The sequence below is a fragment of the Peromyscus eremicus genome, chromosome 2 (genome assembly GCF_949786415.1).
Source record: "Peromyscus eremicus chromosome 2, PerEre_H2_v1, whole genome shotgun sequence".
Lineage (NCBI taxonomy): Eukaryota > Metazoa > Chordata > Mammalia > Rodentia > Cricetidae > Peromyscus > Peromyscus eremicus.
In genome coordinates, this window is record NC_081417.1 from 153695597 (window position 1) to 153711900 (window position 16304).

A 16304-nucleotide genomic window follows, 5' to 3' on the forward strand; every position below is an offset into this window, starting at 1 on the left:
TGATGGACACGGGAGTGATGGGCTGTGCCAGACCTGACAGAACAGGTATATCTGTGTACCAGGGAAAATTGCAAAATGGCTCCAATCCTGCAACCTGGGCTTAGCCACGTGACCAGTCTTGGGCAATGACGTGCTGGGATGCTAATGAACACAGACAAGCAGGGATTTGAAGAGGCCTTGAGTGATGACACTCTTCCCTCTTTTACTGCTATGGTGACAGGCCCAGGCTAAGCTGATGGAGGATAAGAGATATGGAGCAGCCACTTCAGCAGATAGACAGATGGTCCATAGGTACTGAGCATGCCCAGTCAACAACAATCAGCATGGCTGAGCTGGCCACCCAAGACAGGCCAATGATACCCATTTGCTAAGGGTTATATGTTAATTGACGTGTTGGTCATTGTTTCAAACATCCAAAGGAAACTACTTCAGGGAGCAGAGATTTACTGGGGCTCACAGTTCAGAGGTTTCCAGTCAGAGTCAGCTGACTCTGTAGCTTCTGGGTTCTGTAGAGCAGAACAGCATGGCGGAGGTCATGCAGCAGCAAAGCTGCTCACCTCATCACAGTTGGGGAGCAGAGAGGGAGACAGGAAGGGCCTGGGGCAAAGTTCTTTCAGAGCATCCCCCCAGTGACCTCTTCCTCCAAGTAGTCCCCATCTCCCAGTAGCGCTATATCTTTCATCCATCAAGGAGTGAATCCAGGACAGAATTCTGAGGGTCCAGTTACTCCTCCATGGGGGATCCTCCAGGCAGGACCAAGCCTTCAGCACAGGAGCTTAGTCACAGGACATCAGAGAGAAGCCCCGGTGGAGCTCCTACCACTGTCTTGGTTCTTTGTCCGTGACTGTGATGGCACACCCTCACAAAAAAGCAACTTAGGGGTGAAAAGGTTTAATGTAGCTCACAGTTCCAGAGATCCAGTCCGTTGCAGTTGGGAAGGCATGGGAACATGCAGGGAAAACATGGCTGCAGGAGCATGGAGCTGGCTGGTCATATTATCACCCCCACATGGGAAGCAGAGAGAGGTGACAGGAAGTGAGTCTAGGCTATTAAACCCTAAAGTTCACCCCCAGTCACAGACTTCTTCCAGCAAGGTGCCACTTTCAAAGAGTCCATGATCTCTCCAAACAGAGCCATCAACTTTGGACAAAATGTTCAGAAGCATGAGCTTCAGGGGGGCACTTCACATTCAAAACACGAGAACCCCTGAGGTCTCTTGACCATTTTATTTGACTATAAATAATTCCAGCTGGAAGAACTGGGGAGATGGCTCAATTAATAAAGTACTGGCCACTCAGGCATGAGGACCTGAGCTTGATCCATGGTGTTAAAAAGCCAGGTATAGGGCTGGAGAGATGGCTCAGCAGTTAAGAGCACTTACTGTTCTTTCAAAAGACCTGGGTTTGATTCCCAATACATACTTGGCAGCTCACAACCACCCGTAACTCTAGTTCCAGGAGATCTGATGTTCTCTTCTGCCCTTCTCTGGCACAGCACTTACATGTTGTATAGACATACATGCAGGCAAAACACTCATACATATGAAATAAAAATAAGTTTAAAAAGGATGATATGGTAGCAACTTTAAATCCCAGTGCTGGGGAAGCAGACAGGCAGATTCTTGGGCTTATGGGCCAGTCAGCCTAGCTGGATCTGTACGATCAGGTCCCAGTGAGAGGCCCTGTGTCAAAATCCAAGCTGCATAGCTCTCAAGGGACAGCACCTGAGGTTGACCTCTAGCATGCACACACATGGACACACACACACAAACATGCATGCTCATGCCCTACTGCACACACAAGAACACAATCAAACACCACCCCACAACATTACTTATGCACCTACAAGCACACACATGCACCTGTGTGCACACACACAAGCATGCATGTGCACACATATGCCCCCAACACATGCGTGTGCACCGCACGCATGTGTACACACACACACACACACACACATACCAACATAAGAGTACCTATCTATAAGGAAGGTATAACTGCATCATGCCTAGTATGCCTAGGGATGCCCAGGGCTCCTCATGTCATGAGAGGGAGCAGGGAAGAGGTAGCCTGGGGACTAAGTACTAATTCTGTAGCTGCTGCAGGTTTATTTTAGCCATGGGTTACTCTGGGGAATGTTCTAGCCTGCCCATGTCTGGACTGCGTCTCCCACCAATGTTTGGCTTTCAGTACTTTTGCCTCGTAAAGGCCCAACTTCAGTTCTTTGATGAAGCAGATTATTTAGCAACCAGGAGGTCCTGGGTCATTGAGACCATGGAGTAACCTTCCATGAAATTCAGCACGCAGCTTCCAGTGTGTGTCTTTCTGGAGATTTTCAGATGATTGCAAAAGTCCCAGGGCCTGGCTTGCCCTTTAGTAAAACAGGGCTCCAGCTCCACCCTGCCCTTGCTCTCCAGAAAGTGCCAGTAACTTCCCCACTTGTCTAGCATCTCAGTGGCCTGGAGTCTAGGTCAACCCTTTGGAGACAGGGTCTTGTGTAGCCTAGGATGGTCCCAGGCTTTTTACGTAGCCAAGGATGACCTTGAACTCTTCCTCTTCCCTCTACCTGTCGAGTGCTAGGATTATAGGTGTGTGCCACCACACCTGACTCTTGTATGAGTATTTTATTCTAGAACTCCTATCCAACACCCAACACCCATGCCCTTTGTCCCTTCCTTCCCAAGGGTTCCCTGGCTCCTGGTTTCTCCATGGTTGGGATGTTCCCTCCAGGTGGTGACAGTTCAGGTCCTGCTGAGTCCATGTTTAAGGGACAGAGCCTTTAGTGACGAGTCAGAAGGGCTCTGTCCTCGTGATGGATTCACACTATGATGGTAGCAGAGGGCTCTTGAGAAAGGATAGCCTTACCTGCCCTCTTGCCTTTTGCCTCAGATGATTTGGTACAAAGGTCCTCAGCAGATACCCAAGCCAGGAGCTTGCATTTCCAGCCTGAAGGATCGGGAGCCTAATGCATTACTGCCATGTATAACTCATCCAACATTTGAGTTTCTTTTCCTTTTGCTGTGATAAGACATTTGGACAAAAGCCACCTAAAGGGAAAAAGAGTTGATTTTGGCCTGTCGTTCAAGGGGACAGTCCACTCGGTAGTAAACTTTGTCAAATCACACCCACACCCAGGAAGCAGAGAGTGAAGAATGCACCCTGCTGCTCAGCTTCCCTTTTCTCATGTCCACCGTCATGGATTCTAGCTAGGGAATGCTGCCACCCACAGTGGGCCAGTCTTCTATATTCAGGATGGTCCCCTACAGGCACACCCAGAGGCCCATCTTTTGGTGATTCTAGATTCCATCATGTTGACAGTTAACGCTAATGTCCACACCCAGACTATATTATTAAGTTATAGCATCAGGAAGTCAAGAGCCAGACTAGACTCAGATGGGTCCTCTTATCTCCGACACATCCCCTCTTCAGCCTGACCCTTCCCTGTGGGAGATATCTGCTGCAGCATGGCAAGTCCTTTCAGACACAGAGCTTAAAGCGATGTTGAGCATCCCGCAGGCTCTGTGTAGCACAAGTCTGCTGGCAAACATTGCAGTCCACCCACTCCTGTGCCTTAGGGTCTCTCACAGGCTGCTAGGTGTCAGTTGAGGCTGCTGTTATTCCGAAACTGCGATGAAGATGATCAAGTTCCAAGCTCACTCATGTGCCTGTTGGTGTGATTCGCGTCCCTATGAATTGTGGGCCGGAGGCCATCTCCAGTTCCTTGCTATGTGGGCCTCTCTATGGCTCAGAACCCAGCAGGTGTTTTGTCAACTGAGAGAGGAGAGACTATGTCAGCAAGATGGTCAGATTCCCTGTAACCTGGCCTCAGGAGTGACACCTGTCCCCTTCCCTGTCATCTCTTAGATGCAGTCACGGTCTTGTTCCACCCAAGGAGAGGGTCACACCGGGTGTAGACATTGGGGAACATGAGGAACATTCCAGAAGCTATCTGCATCATCTTCCCTTCCCCCAAGGAAATCAGTCCCCACCTCCAAACTACCATATGGCCCCTGCCCTTCTCTTCAGAGTCCTAAAAAAATTGACGATCACCCCAGGTTGGTACCCAAAGGCAGGGGGTTCCATCTGGGTGGATGGAACAGTCAGCACAAAGGCCCCGTGGTGGATTCCAGATTGGAATATGCAGGAAATACGACAGAGAAGGCAATGTCTCTAAGCTGTAGTCCATGAAGGAGAAGGGGGAAGGGAGAAGAGGGGAAGGGGAGGGGAAGCAGGCATGGGAGGAGGAAGAGGGGGAAGAGGAAGAGTGTCAGGGGTATCTCCACACCGAAGGACTTGGTAAGGGGAAATAAAATGACCCCCTCCACACACACACACACACAGAAAAGTAGAAGGAAATACATTAAAAAATATCGAGTGATAATCTGTAGAAACCTCAAACTGCAGGACAGAAAACAAAATGAAACACTCCTCTTTTTATAATCCACATCAGCTGCCACCTGTTGGACACTACTCTGGCAACATAAGATGCCAAAGGTGAGAATGGACATCTGGAAACTGGATGTAGCTACTTAAAATCAGAAGCTGGGATCGCCTTGTGAGTAGACGTACAGAGAGCACCCTCTGCGCCCCACTGCCTGGGAGTTCAAAAATATCTTTCAGTGGCCCCACCTAGGACGGCAGAGTTGGTTGTCATCTCAATTAGATGAAGAGCACTAGTGAGACCCACCCTTGGGTGCGTCTGGGAGGGCTTGAGAGGAGAAACTGAGCAGGGGTGAAGGCACATGCTCAGTGGGTGGTATAATTCCATAGACTGGGAGTCCTGGGCTGATCAGGATGGAAGAAGGAGGAAGCCGGCTACATGTAGACATTCTATTCTCTGCTTCCTGTCTGCAGTGATGCAAGCAAGCAGCCTCGAACTCCTTCCTGCTGCCATGGCAACAAGCCACTCCTCCTGCCGCCATGCCTTCCTCGCCCTGATGAACTCTGTATCCTCAAATTGTGAGCCGAAATAAATCCCTCCCTCCCTGCCATGGCTTCTTGTCAAGTGTTTGGCTGCAGCAATGAGAAATGTAACTAGTCCACCATCCCTGAGGTCACCCCAACATAATTCCATTACATTTACTTGGTGCTGGGGATGGATCCTAGAGCCTTTCTTATGCTAGAAAAGTGCTTCACCACTGAGCGACATGCCAACCACAACCTGGCATGATGGCCCATAGCTATAATCCTAGCACTCAGGAGCCTGAGGCAGCTAGCCTGGGCTACATAGTGAGTTCAAGGCTATCCTAGGGTACATAATGAAACCCTGTTTCAAGAGAAAAAAAATGAAACAGAAACAAACAAAATAAAATTATTCTTTTATTTTATTATCATTGTGTGTGTATGTCAGAGAGAGGTGGGGGGAGAGAGGGAGAGAGTGTCGCTTCATGGGCACATGGTTGCCATGTGCTTACAGGAGTCAAAGAACAGCATGTGTGGGTCTGTTCTCTCCTTCCACTGGGGATTCTGAGAATCGAATTCAGGTCACCAGCTGGCACAGCGGGCACTTTTACCCACTGAGCCATCTCATGGGCCCCAAACAAAACAATTCTTAACCAGACTTGGCCTGGCTGAGCAAAAGGCCAAGCCCATGGGCATCACATAGGCAAACCATGCTAATGTCCCCTCTGTGGTGATTGAAGGAAGAAAGGGTTTTTGTGCTTTGATGAGGTTCACAGGTACCAGGAGGGCAGGATTTAAGCCAGCTCCCTGGCCATGACCATGCTCTGAGGTGGCAACACAGACAGCAACCCAGAACATGGCTTGCTCCCTTGAGTCAACTCCCATTTCTCCCTGCTGGAGCAGCAGGGGCTAAGTCTCGATTCTCATCATATGATATTTGTCCGTGCAGGCTTGGGCCCTCCAGGTGAGCACAGGATGTCTTCATGTATGGGAAGACACAGCCAGGTTCACGGGTGCCAAAGAAGCTTCGGAGAACTGATGTTTCTCTAACCTGTCCACAGCTGGGAAAGAGGATGCCCCACACCTGAGCCTTTGCGGGTAGACAGACATGGGCTGTTCAATATCAGAGTTGTGGCGTCTTGGGACCATCTCCATCATCCATTCAAATTCCAAGAGCCCTTGTTGGGGTGGCTCACACCTCAAGATCCAGGGAGGAGACTCTGGGCTTTATTTTTACTACGACTCAGTGCCTGGCATTGAGCACATACCCTTGAGCACACAGCACACACCGTTTGCAAATGTTGGATGCCTTAAATTTACTTAGAGATGAAGCAGAGGAATGAAACCCAGGGACATAAAGCCTTTATGGGCGCCAAGTGACTCAGAATGCTGATGACACCGGAAACAAGCTAGAGACATATGGAATGCGATTCAATTTACATGACAAACAAATACAGGAGAGTCTGGGGCTCAGAGCACCAGCTCAAGCTTTCAAAGCAGTCGCCGCTGCAGCGGCAGAAAATTCCAGAACTCAGAAGACACCTCGGTTTCTCTGGCAACAGTACAGAGTGAGTGGGAGAGTTCGGTTTGGTCACAAAAGACAATAAAGGTTTCAAAGGACAAACCATTCTATCACCTAATAGGTTTAGAGAATTCTAGAAGAGATCAGCTAGGGGAGGAACTCTTAGCCTGGCACAGAGCACGTCTCCAGGATGGGGCACCTGCTTTCCACACCTGAGAATGTGATGCAAACTGCATCTCCCAGAAAGAGCTAGGCCTGTCTTATACATTTTGTACGACTGATGAACTATGGAGAGCTGGGATGTTACAGGCTGGGGTCCGAACTGATCTGGAGTCATCGTTAGTCCTCTGAGTGGCTGTCTGTTGCCCACCTCTGTGTGTGACCTAACACCTTTATGACTAGTAGGTAAATCCTTTTGGATCCTCGCTCATTGCTGCTCACAGCAGCGATTTCCCAGTGTTGCCGTAACACACCCAGCTGATGTTGCTGCTATGTTTAAAACCATCTTGATTTCTGATTTTCTTTGTTCTCTTGCCATAGAAGCTTCCGTGGAATTGTCACCATGTTGGGATGTGGTATTTGGGGAAAGCCAATTCTATGTCCCCACACCAGTCACTCATCCCTGGCTCTAGAATAAACTCTCTCATTCCCTTTGAGGAGAGAGCTGTGGATGTGGTGTCGACATTATCAAGATCTGAGCCTGGTTTCCGCACCATCTGCCCCTGGAGCAGGTGCGGGGTCAAAGCAGAGATGTTGGCTCCTCGTCCTCTGATACACATCTTACCTCAAAGGCAAAATCCTCATCTGACTCACGGGTGCCCTGATGTCCCCCTTTACCCCATGGCCACAATCTCATCTGAGTTAGAACAGTAAGGCACGGGAAATCTTGGGGATATGAGAAGTGGGGAAGGAGCCCCTGACTCTGGAGTCTGGCTGAAGCCTTCATCAGCTGCAGAGTAAGGATCCAGGCACCGTTAATGATCCCCTTCCCCTCCATGAACCTGCAATTTTCTAGGACTCTCACTGGAAACCTCGTGGGAAAGGGCACAAGTGAAACTCTTGCGCAATCTTAGTGGCTCCTGGTTTTACTCCGTCAGTTTATAACTCCACCAGGCATCTCCAGAGTCAGCCCACAACATGCCTCTTTTTTTTTTTTTTTTTTTTTTTTTTGGTTTTTCGAGACAGGGTTTCTCTGTGTAGCTTTGCACCTTTCCTGGAACTCACTTGGTAGTCCAGGCTGGCCTCGAACTCACAGAGATCTGCCTGGCTCTGCCTCCCGGGTGTTGGGATTAAAGGCGTGCGCCACCACTGCCCGACTACATGCCTCTTTTTTATCAAGAGAGGAAGAGTAGACAAGGTTTCTTAACTACCTTTGGAGATGTGACATGAGCGCCACAGAATGGCACATATGGCTAAGGCCAAGGCAATCAACTGCTGCTCTCCCTTGAGGATTCACACGGGTACACCTTTCTTCTACTCTCCCTTGGGAAGTCCATGCTTGGGTACCTGTCACTTTCTTTTGAGTGCCTCTCTGTCTCTTAACTCTCATGTTTAAGTCCATATTAAAATATCTTTAGGGCTGGAGAAATGGCACAGTGGTTAAGAGTGCTTGTTGCTCTTCAAGAGGACATTTGGTTCCCAAGTTCCCAGCATCTATGTCAGGTAGCTCACGGCTGCCAGTAGCTCCATTTCCAGGGGATCCCACACCCTCTTCTGGCCTCCACAGATATTGGCACTCACAAGCACATACCCATATACAGAGACACACATACACATAAAAATAAAATATATCTTAAAACAAAATCTTTAATAAAATTTCCAACTCTGTTTTACTATACCAGCTAATATTGAACTTCTTTTGAGCATGGAAGCCTGGTTTGGTCTGAGTTGAGGGCCATAAAGGCCTAAAGGTACTCTTCATATTAGTGAGAGTGGTTGTGTGGATCTGTATTCTTGTCCTCTCAACCCTGACACATCCTTCAGGGTTGGCATATTCAGTGGGAACCAAAATATCTCCTCCTCACTGATAAGCATCCTGCAATGTCCTGTCCTAGATTCTTGCACACACTGTTGGGGCCTTGAGGAAAGGAGGTGGGCTTTGAACCCATACATAGCCTCTCAGTCCTGGAGCTAGGATGATTGTGGATCAGATGTATTAAAGGGGAGGGCTTCTTTAGGCAGGGATTGAGTGGATGGCTTTCTAGACAATTTAACCCAGATTATATGCTTTTCCAATTCCTGCATGTTAGCGGAGGGTTACAAGTGGGTGGCTTGGTGTAAATCCCAACAAGAGAGACAGGCCCAGCATTTCCTCGGTCAACCAGTCAGTAGAAACAGATGGCCCATTCACATCAGGATCAAGTGCTTACTAAAGGGTGTGGGGACCTGCCACAGGTTGAACAGTATCACTCCCTTCCCCTAATTCCTGTCCCAAACCTCCAAGCCTCAGAATGTAATAGGATTTGGATGGAGATAAAGGTCTTCTAAGAGGGGATTAGGTTAAAATGAAGTCATTTGGGTAGGGCTCTAATCCAATCTAACTGGTGTCCACATAGAAGAAAGATAAGAGGGATGCCTGTGCACAGAAGGATGTCTGGGAAGAGATGGCATGATGGTAGCCCATTAGCAAGACAAGGAGAGGATGGGCCCTGCTGTAACCTTGAGCTTGGACTTCAGTCTCTAGAACAAAGAAGATTACACTATCATTACACTACTCACCTCTGGTGTCTCAGGGTGGCAGCCCAGTTTATGGGTGTAGGAGTCACTGGGGTCATATAGCACTGAAGCTGTGACTACCCAGATTGTAACCACCTACAGAGTCTACCTAGTTGAGGACAGGGCTTCCCCTAAGGCTATCTTGATGGAGGGGCATGGGCAGCAGGGAGGAGCCAAGATGGCCAGTAACCTCAGCTTACTCTCTTTCTCCCTCCGAGTCCTGCTGGGTGGGACTTCCAAGTGGTAAACCCAAGCATAATATTTTCTCAAGTTTCTTCCCTCAATGGTTGTTTTAAATTGCCAACTTGCCATAGTCTAGAACCACCTAAGAAGAGAGTCTCAGTGACAGGTTGTCTAGATCAGGTTAGCCTGTAGGGATGTCTATGAGGGATTGCCTTGACTATGTTAATGGATGTAAGAAGATCCAGGCAACTATGGGTGGCACAATCCCCTAAGCTTGGGATCCTCGACTGTATGAGAGTGGAGAAAGCAGGTTAAGTTCAACCATGCATGCCTTTATTTCTCTGCTCTTATCTATGGACGTGACATGATTAACTGTTCCAACTGCCTGACACCCTGGTTTCCCTGAAATGATGGACTATAGCCTGGAATTGTGAGCTGAAATACGCCCCCCCCCCTTAAGTTGCTTTTTGTCATGGTATTTTATCACAGCAAATGAAATGAAACCAGGATACTTCAAGAAACAGAAGTTTGGGGATAGGGGCACAGAGTCAGCTGAATGGAGTATACATGTTGTCCCTGAACAAAGTGTAGGAAGTGACAGCTGTATGGCCTGGCTTGGAGAACTTAAAGGTTTTAGTTCTTTTTCCAAGGGTGGCCTGCCAGATCATCATCCAGGGTCCAGGCACCCAGTGGCCTCCCACCAGGCATGGACCCTGACTCCTCTGTGCCTTTTCACTTTGCAGAGGAGCAACAGGTTCACAAATACACAGACTGGATCTGCAGTCCAAGAGGTTGGCCTGGAGAAGGCTGTAGGGTGCCGGACTGGATTTCAGAAATTATACCAAAAGTGCTTGTTTTGAATACATGCTCAGTCCTCTGGCAAGGGACTGAGAGAACATAATTTTGAAAATCAAATAAGTAAATAAGCAGCTTTAGTAACATCTTCTCCAGAGGCATGTGAATAAGACATTCCCGGGAAGCCTACTCACATGTCTGTGGTCTTCTGATCTAGTTGAGATTGCCATAGGAATTCATTATGAAGACCAAGAAGTCAAGCAGACCCACCCCAGACTGATTTTGGACCCCACTACATTCAAGCCCTTAAGGAGCTCTTTCTTTCTTAGCAACTGCTCAGGCCCCATTCTGGCCCCATGACCAGGACTGCAGGAACCAGCACAGGCCAGGTGCAAGGAGGCTGCACATTCTTGGCAAGAGTCTGCTGGGTTCTAGCTGCCTCTGGAAAGCCACTCTTGGCTTCTTCAGAGGAGAACCAGGTCCATATGCTCAACTTTGTCCCAGTGACATTTTGAAGCAGAGGGTGGGTAGGCAGTGGACACACTTGACATTACAATATTTCTTTTCCAGCTGAAATATTGATTCTCTTGTTTAGTAAACATACACCCACCTCAGACACTGGGGGATGAGATCATAAATGGACCAGGCAGTGAGCACAGTCTACTTTTAATTTTAGACAGGGTCTCACTACATAGCCCTTGCTAGCCTGGATTTTAATATATAGACCAGACTGGCCTTGAACTCACAGAGGTCCACCTGCCTCTGCCTCCTGAGTGCTGGGATTGAAGGTGTATGCCACCATGCTCAGCAGTCTCTATTTTACCCACTGAGTTAAAGTTCCCAGAATATCTGGGGCAAGCCTACCTTTCTCCAGAGACTCATCTGCCCACACCTCCCTAGCATGTGGGCTTTGCCATTTAGATTTTTCAAAGACCTTTATAGCCATGTGATCTGGCTTCTCTCTATCCCTTGTTTGCTGGGACGGGCCACACTCCCATTCCTTCTGATCTGTAAGCACCTGTTATTTCTACCCCAAGGCCTTTGCACTTGCTGTTCTATTCCACCTGCGCTGTACACTCTCCCAGCAGAGCTCATTCCCATGATCTATACAGTTCATCTGAGCCAATGGGGGAGTCTCTCTTCCCAGTATATCAGGCCAGTGGATTGAAATCAGCTATGCAAGAGGCATTTACACTATCTATGGTCATTGGCAAAACTCCACAAGTCTGGGTTTTGCTTTTCTCCCCTGAGGAGATGTTGGCTCTGGGTAGTTCAGTCTTGTCCTTCAAGGTTCTGTTCAAATGATACTTTACTTTTTCTTTTGTTTTATAATTTTTTATTTTAAAAATTTCCTTTCCTTTTACATACCAACCCCTGTTCCCCCTCTGTCCTCTTCTCCCACTCCCCCTCACCTACCCCCATCCTACCCCTTCCCTCCTCATAGAGGGTAAGGCCTCCCTTAGGTAGTCAACACAGGCTGGCATATCAGGATGGGGCCGGAATTAGGCCCTCCCCCCTGCATCGCTGAATAAGGCATCGCACCATAGGGAATACGTTCTAAAAAGCCAGTTTCTGTACCCAGGATAAGTCCTAGTCCCATTGCCAGGGGATCCACAGACACATCGAGCCATACAACTGTCACCCACATTCAGAGGGCCTAGATCAGTACCATGCAGACTTCCCAGCTGTCAGTCCAGAGTCTATGAGCTCCCATTAGCTTGGGTCAGCCAACTCTGTCGTTTTCCCAATCATGATCCTGACCCCCCACCTTCCTCTTATAATCCTTCCTCCCTCTCTTCAACTGAACATCCTTAGCCATCAAGGAAATGCAAATCAAAATGACTCTGAGATACCATCTTATGCCTGTCAGAATGGCTAAGATAAAAAACACAGATGACAGCTTATGTTGGAGAGGATGTGGAGAAAGGGGAACACTCCACTGCCGGTGAGAATGGAATCTTGTATAGTCACTCTGAAAACCAGTATGGTAGTATCTCAGAAAATTGGGAATCAACCTACCTCAGGACCCAGCAATATAACTCGAGCATATACCCAAAAGATGCTCAACCACACCACAAGGACATTTGCTCAATTATGTTCATAGCAGCATTATTCCTAATAGCCAGAACCTGGAAACAACCTAGATGCCCTTCAACTGAAGAATGGATAAAGAAAATGTGGTATATGTACATAATGAAGTATTACACAGTGGTAAAAAAACAAAACAAAACAAAACAAACAATGTCATCATGAAATTTGCAGGCAAATGGATTGAACTAGAAAAAAATCATCCTGAGTGACGTAACCCAGACCCAGAAAGACAAACATGGTATGTACTCACTCATAAGTGAATATTAGATGCAAAGGACAACCAGGCTACAATCCACAATCCCAGAGAAGCTAGGTAAAGAGGAGGACACCCACTAAGAGGGACACACATGGACCGCCCCAGGAAGGGGAAAGGGTGAAGTTCTCCTGGGTAAAGTGGGAGGGGGAGAAGAGGGGAGGGGATGGGAGGTGGTAACATGAGGACTGAAGAGGGCTGAGTTGGGGGAGAAATGGAGAGGGAGAGCAATGAAAGAGATATCTTGACAGAGTGTACCATTAAGGGGATGGAAAGAAATCTGCAGCTAGGGAAAACCCCAGGAACTCACAAGATTGTCCCCAGCTAAGACTCATAGAATGGTGGAGAGGGTGCTTGAATTAGCCTTCCCCTGCACTCAGATTGGTGTCTACCCTAATTGTCATCATAGAACCCACATCCAGTGACTGATGGCACACCCCTTCCACTGCAGTCTCTCTAGAACAGCCACCTACTTCTTTCACTGGTCCTGTGACACCAGGAAAACAGGGCCCTCTGAATCAGCTGAGCAAGATGCAGATGAGCTCACAGAGACTGAGGCAGCAAGCTCGGGGCTGACATGGGTCTGCACCACATACACATTATAGCTATTAGCTTAGTATTTTTATGGGACTCGTGACCACGAGAACAAGTAGGTCTCTGACTCTTGTGACTGCTCTTGGGACTCTTCTCCTCCTGTTGGGCTTTGGTGTCCAACTTCAATATGATAGTTTTTGCTTTGTTGTATTATATTTTATTTTGTCATGTATGGTTGTTATCTCTTAGAAGCCTGCTCTGATCTAATAAGAGACAGAAAAGGAGTGGATCTGGAGGGGAGAGGAGGTAGGGAGGAACCGGGAGTAGAGGGAGGAGAAACTGCAATTAGGATATATTGTATGAGAAGATAATCTATCTTCAATAAATGAAAAAATGTGTGCATTTATATGCACGTGTGTGAGTACTTGTGTGTGTGTGCATGAATGTGAAATGCCAATAGGGTGACCACAGCTACCATCCCTCAGTTATTGTTCACTTTTCTTTTGGAGACAAAGTCTTTCACTGGTTTGAAAGTTGACAAAGGCAAGGCTGGCTGTCCAGTGAGGGAGTGAACACCAGGGAATCTGCTTGCTGCCACCTTCTCAGTGCTGGAATGAAAAGGATGCACCACACCGAGACTGCAAACTTGTACAGCCACTATGAGAATCAGTGTGGTGGTTCCTAAGGAAGATCAGACTCAATCTACCTCAAGTGCTATATACCAGTCTTGGGCATATACCCAAAGGACCTTTCATCCTACTACAAAGATACTTGCTCAACCACATTCATTGCTGCTCTATTTATAATAGCCAGAAATTGGAAACAACTTAGATTTCTATCAGTAGATGAGTAGATACAGAAAATGAAATATATTTACACAACAGAATATTACTCAGCCATTAAAAATGAAATCATGAAATTCACAGGTAAATGGATGGAACTAGAAAAGATCATCCTGAGTGAGGTAACCCCGACCCAGAAAGTCAAATAAGGTATGTATTCACTTATATGTGGGTATTAGCTGTTAAGTCAATGGTAACTGAGCTGTAATCCACATACCCACGGGGGTTAGGTATAGAGTATGGGACTGGGAGGGAACAGATAGATCTCCCTAGGAAGGAGAGAAAGAATAGGTATTTGTGCATGGAGGGACCTGGAACAGGAGGATCAAGCTGAGATGGGGAGAAAAGAAGGGGATGAGGGAGGGAATATGGGGAATGGTAGCTAAAATCAAGGGCCATTTGAGTGGTAGTATGGAAACCTAATGAAAGCTTCCTAAGTATATGAAGGCATATAAATGAAACTGCCAAATAATGGGGGAGACAGAGCTCCACGTGCACATCTCTTGTCACCAAATGAAGCTTCTGGTGCTGGGAAGGGTTACATCTGAGTTGTAGGCCAAAGGGGTCCCAATGGGAACCCCAAACAACCTAGCCTGTTACCAAGGATATAGGTTGCTCTCCACAAACTGATGACAAGGTCCTGTTGCTGAAGAAAACACCTATACAACTCACTGAACATGGAGAAGTTGAGCTGGTGCCTGCCTTGAGCCTTCACCCAGAAGGCACTCTGCATGCTACCAAAGGAGGAATGTAAAAAGCAGCCCAGCTACAAACTCTTTAATCTACAATGGTGTCCTGCCTGCAAGATACACAGGTGCAATGGAAGCACAAAGCTTGTGGGAGTGACCAACCACTATCTGAGCCTGTGTGGGGTCGTCTAGAGTAGGTTAACTGAAGCGTGAAGACTCACACTAAATGTGGGTGCCACCATGTCATAGGCTAGGACCCAGGACTGACTGAAAAGGAGGAAGCAAGCTCAGCTGCAACATTCATTGTTGACTGCTTTATTTTTGAAATGATTACATTTTTAAAATTAATCAATTAATTAATGGGTGACTGCATCAGTTATGGCATGAGCATGGAGGTCAGAAGACGATTTGCAGGAATCAGCTTGGTACTTCCACAGTGTGGGTCCTGGGGAATCAAACTCAGGTCACCAGTCTTGGCAACAAATGCCTTTACCCACTGAGCCGTCTTGCTGGCCTGCTTTCTGTTTCTTAATTACGGACACAACATGACCAGCTTTCTTAAACTCCTGTCCTTATGACTCTGCCATGATGGACTACAACCTCAAACTGTGAGCCACCCTTAAGTTGCTTTTGTAATGGTATTTTAGCATAGACACAGGGAAAATCACTAATGGGACCCTGTTTCCTCCCTTTCCTGTCATCAGTGAACTCTGAGTAGTGCACGCACCCCCCCTTTCTCTCTCTCTCTCTCTCTCTCTCTCTGTGTGTGTGTGTGTGTGTGTGTGTGTGTGTGTGTTCTTGAATAAGACTCAGCCACCTAGGCTTTATTAAACCTCTCAGAAGTTTGACCGAACCCCTGGCCAGGGGTGTATGTTTAGTCTAGTTTCATTCGGTTGCTGTGATAAAAACACTCCAATCAAAGCGACTTAGTGGGAAAGGGTTTATTTTATCTTACAGATCACAGTCCATTGTTGAGGGAAGTCAGTCCAGGAACAGAAGCAGAAGCCGTGGATGGAGGAAAGCATGCTGGCTGGGTCACTCTCAGGCTCAAACTCAGCTATTTTTCTTGTACAGCCCAGGACCACCTGTTCAGGCACCATGGGCTGGGTCTTCCTATATCACTTAACAGTCAAGACAATCCCTCACAGACATGCCTACAGACCAATCTGATCTGGGCAATGTCTTCATTAAGACTCCCTTCTCAGGGGACTCTAGGCTGAGTCAAGTTGACAGTTAAAGCCAACTATGACAATACTTCTGCTGTAAATAGTCAAGCTGCCCCTAGAAGTGGGAAACCCATCACATAGCTTTACCTTCTTACCCACCCACTTCCTCTCCGGGTATCTTTCCTCCTTTATTCCTAGATGAAATACATGAACCCTCCATGACCTGGCTCCATCAGACTATCCCCCTGCTACTGCACCGAGTAGCATTAACTTCTTACACCCACAGCCTCTCCCTAATGGCACAGTCTGTCTCCTCTGCCTGGAAAGCTTGCCTTTAGTTGGTTTCTAGCTACTTTGGGATTTGGTATCCTTACTCCCTACAGGTTGGGGATCTCTGGGAGTAATGCCACTTTGTTCAATTATTCTCTACTTCCTTGGCACCAGACCTGATCCCCCCCCCCCCCGCCCCGAGAAGCTCAGCAGTATGGAGGACAGTGTTCAGATCCTACTCTAGGATAAAGAGGAGACAATAGTGAACCCCTTTAGGGTCTCAGGGTCACATAGCAGGGGTGTTCTCAGCAGAGTAGTGATTTAAGATTAACCCATGCAAAAT

General features: G+C 47.6%; 1 protein-coding gene and 1 long non-coding RNA gene across 2 annotated transcripts in view; one reads left to right on the top strand and one right to left on the bottom strand.

The window, feature by feature from the left end:
* Positions 1 to 16304, bottom strand: part of Kazn (kazrin, periplakin interacting protein) — a 390355-nt gene that overhangs the window by 301617 nt on the left and 72434 nt on the right. The window lies entirely within an intron of this gene.
* LOC131904274 (uncharacterized) lies at positions 6565 to 7079 on the top strand. Its single transcript, XR_009377717.1, has 2 exons — positions 6565 to 6828; positions 6964 to 7079. It is a non-coding gene; the product is annotated as an uncharacterized LOC131904274 (long non-coding RNA).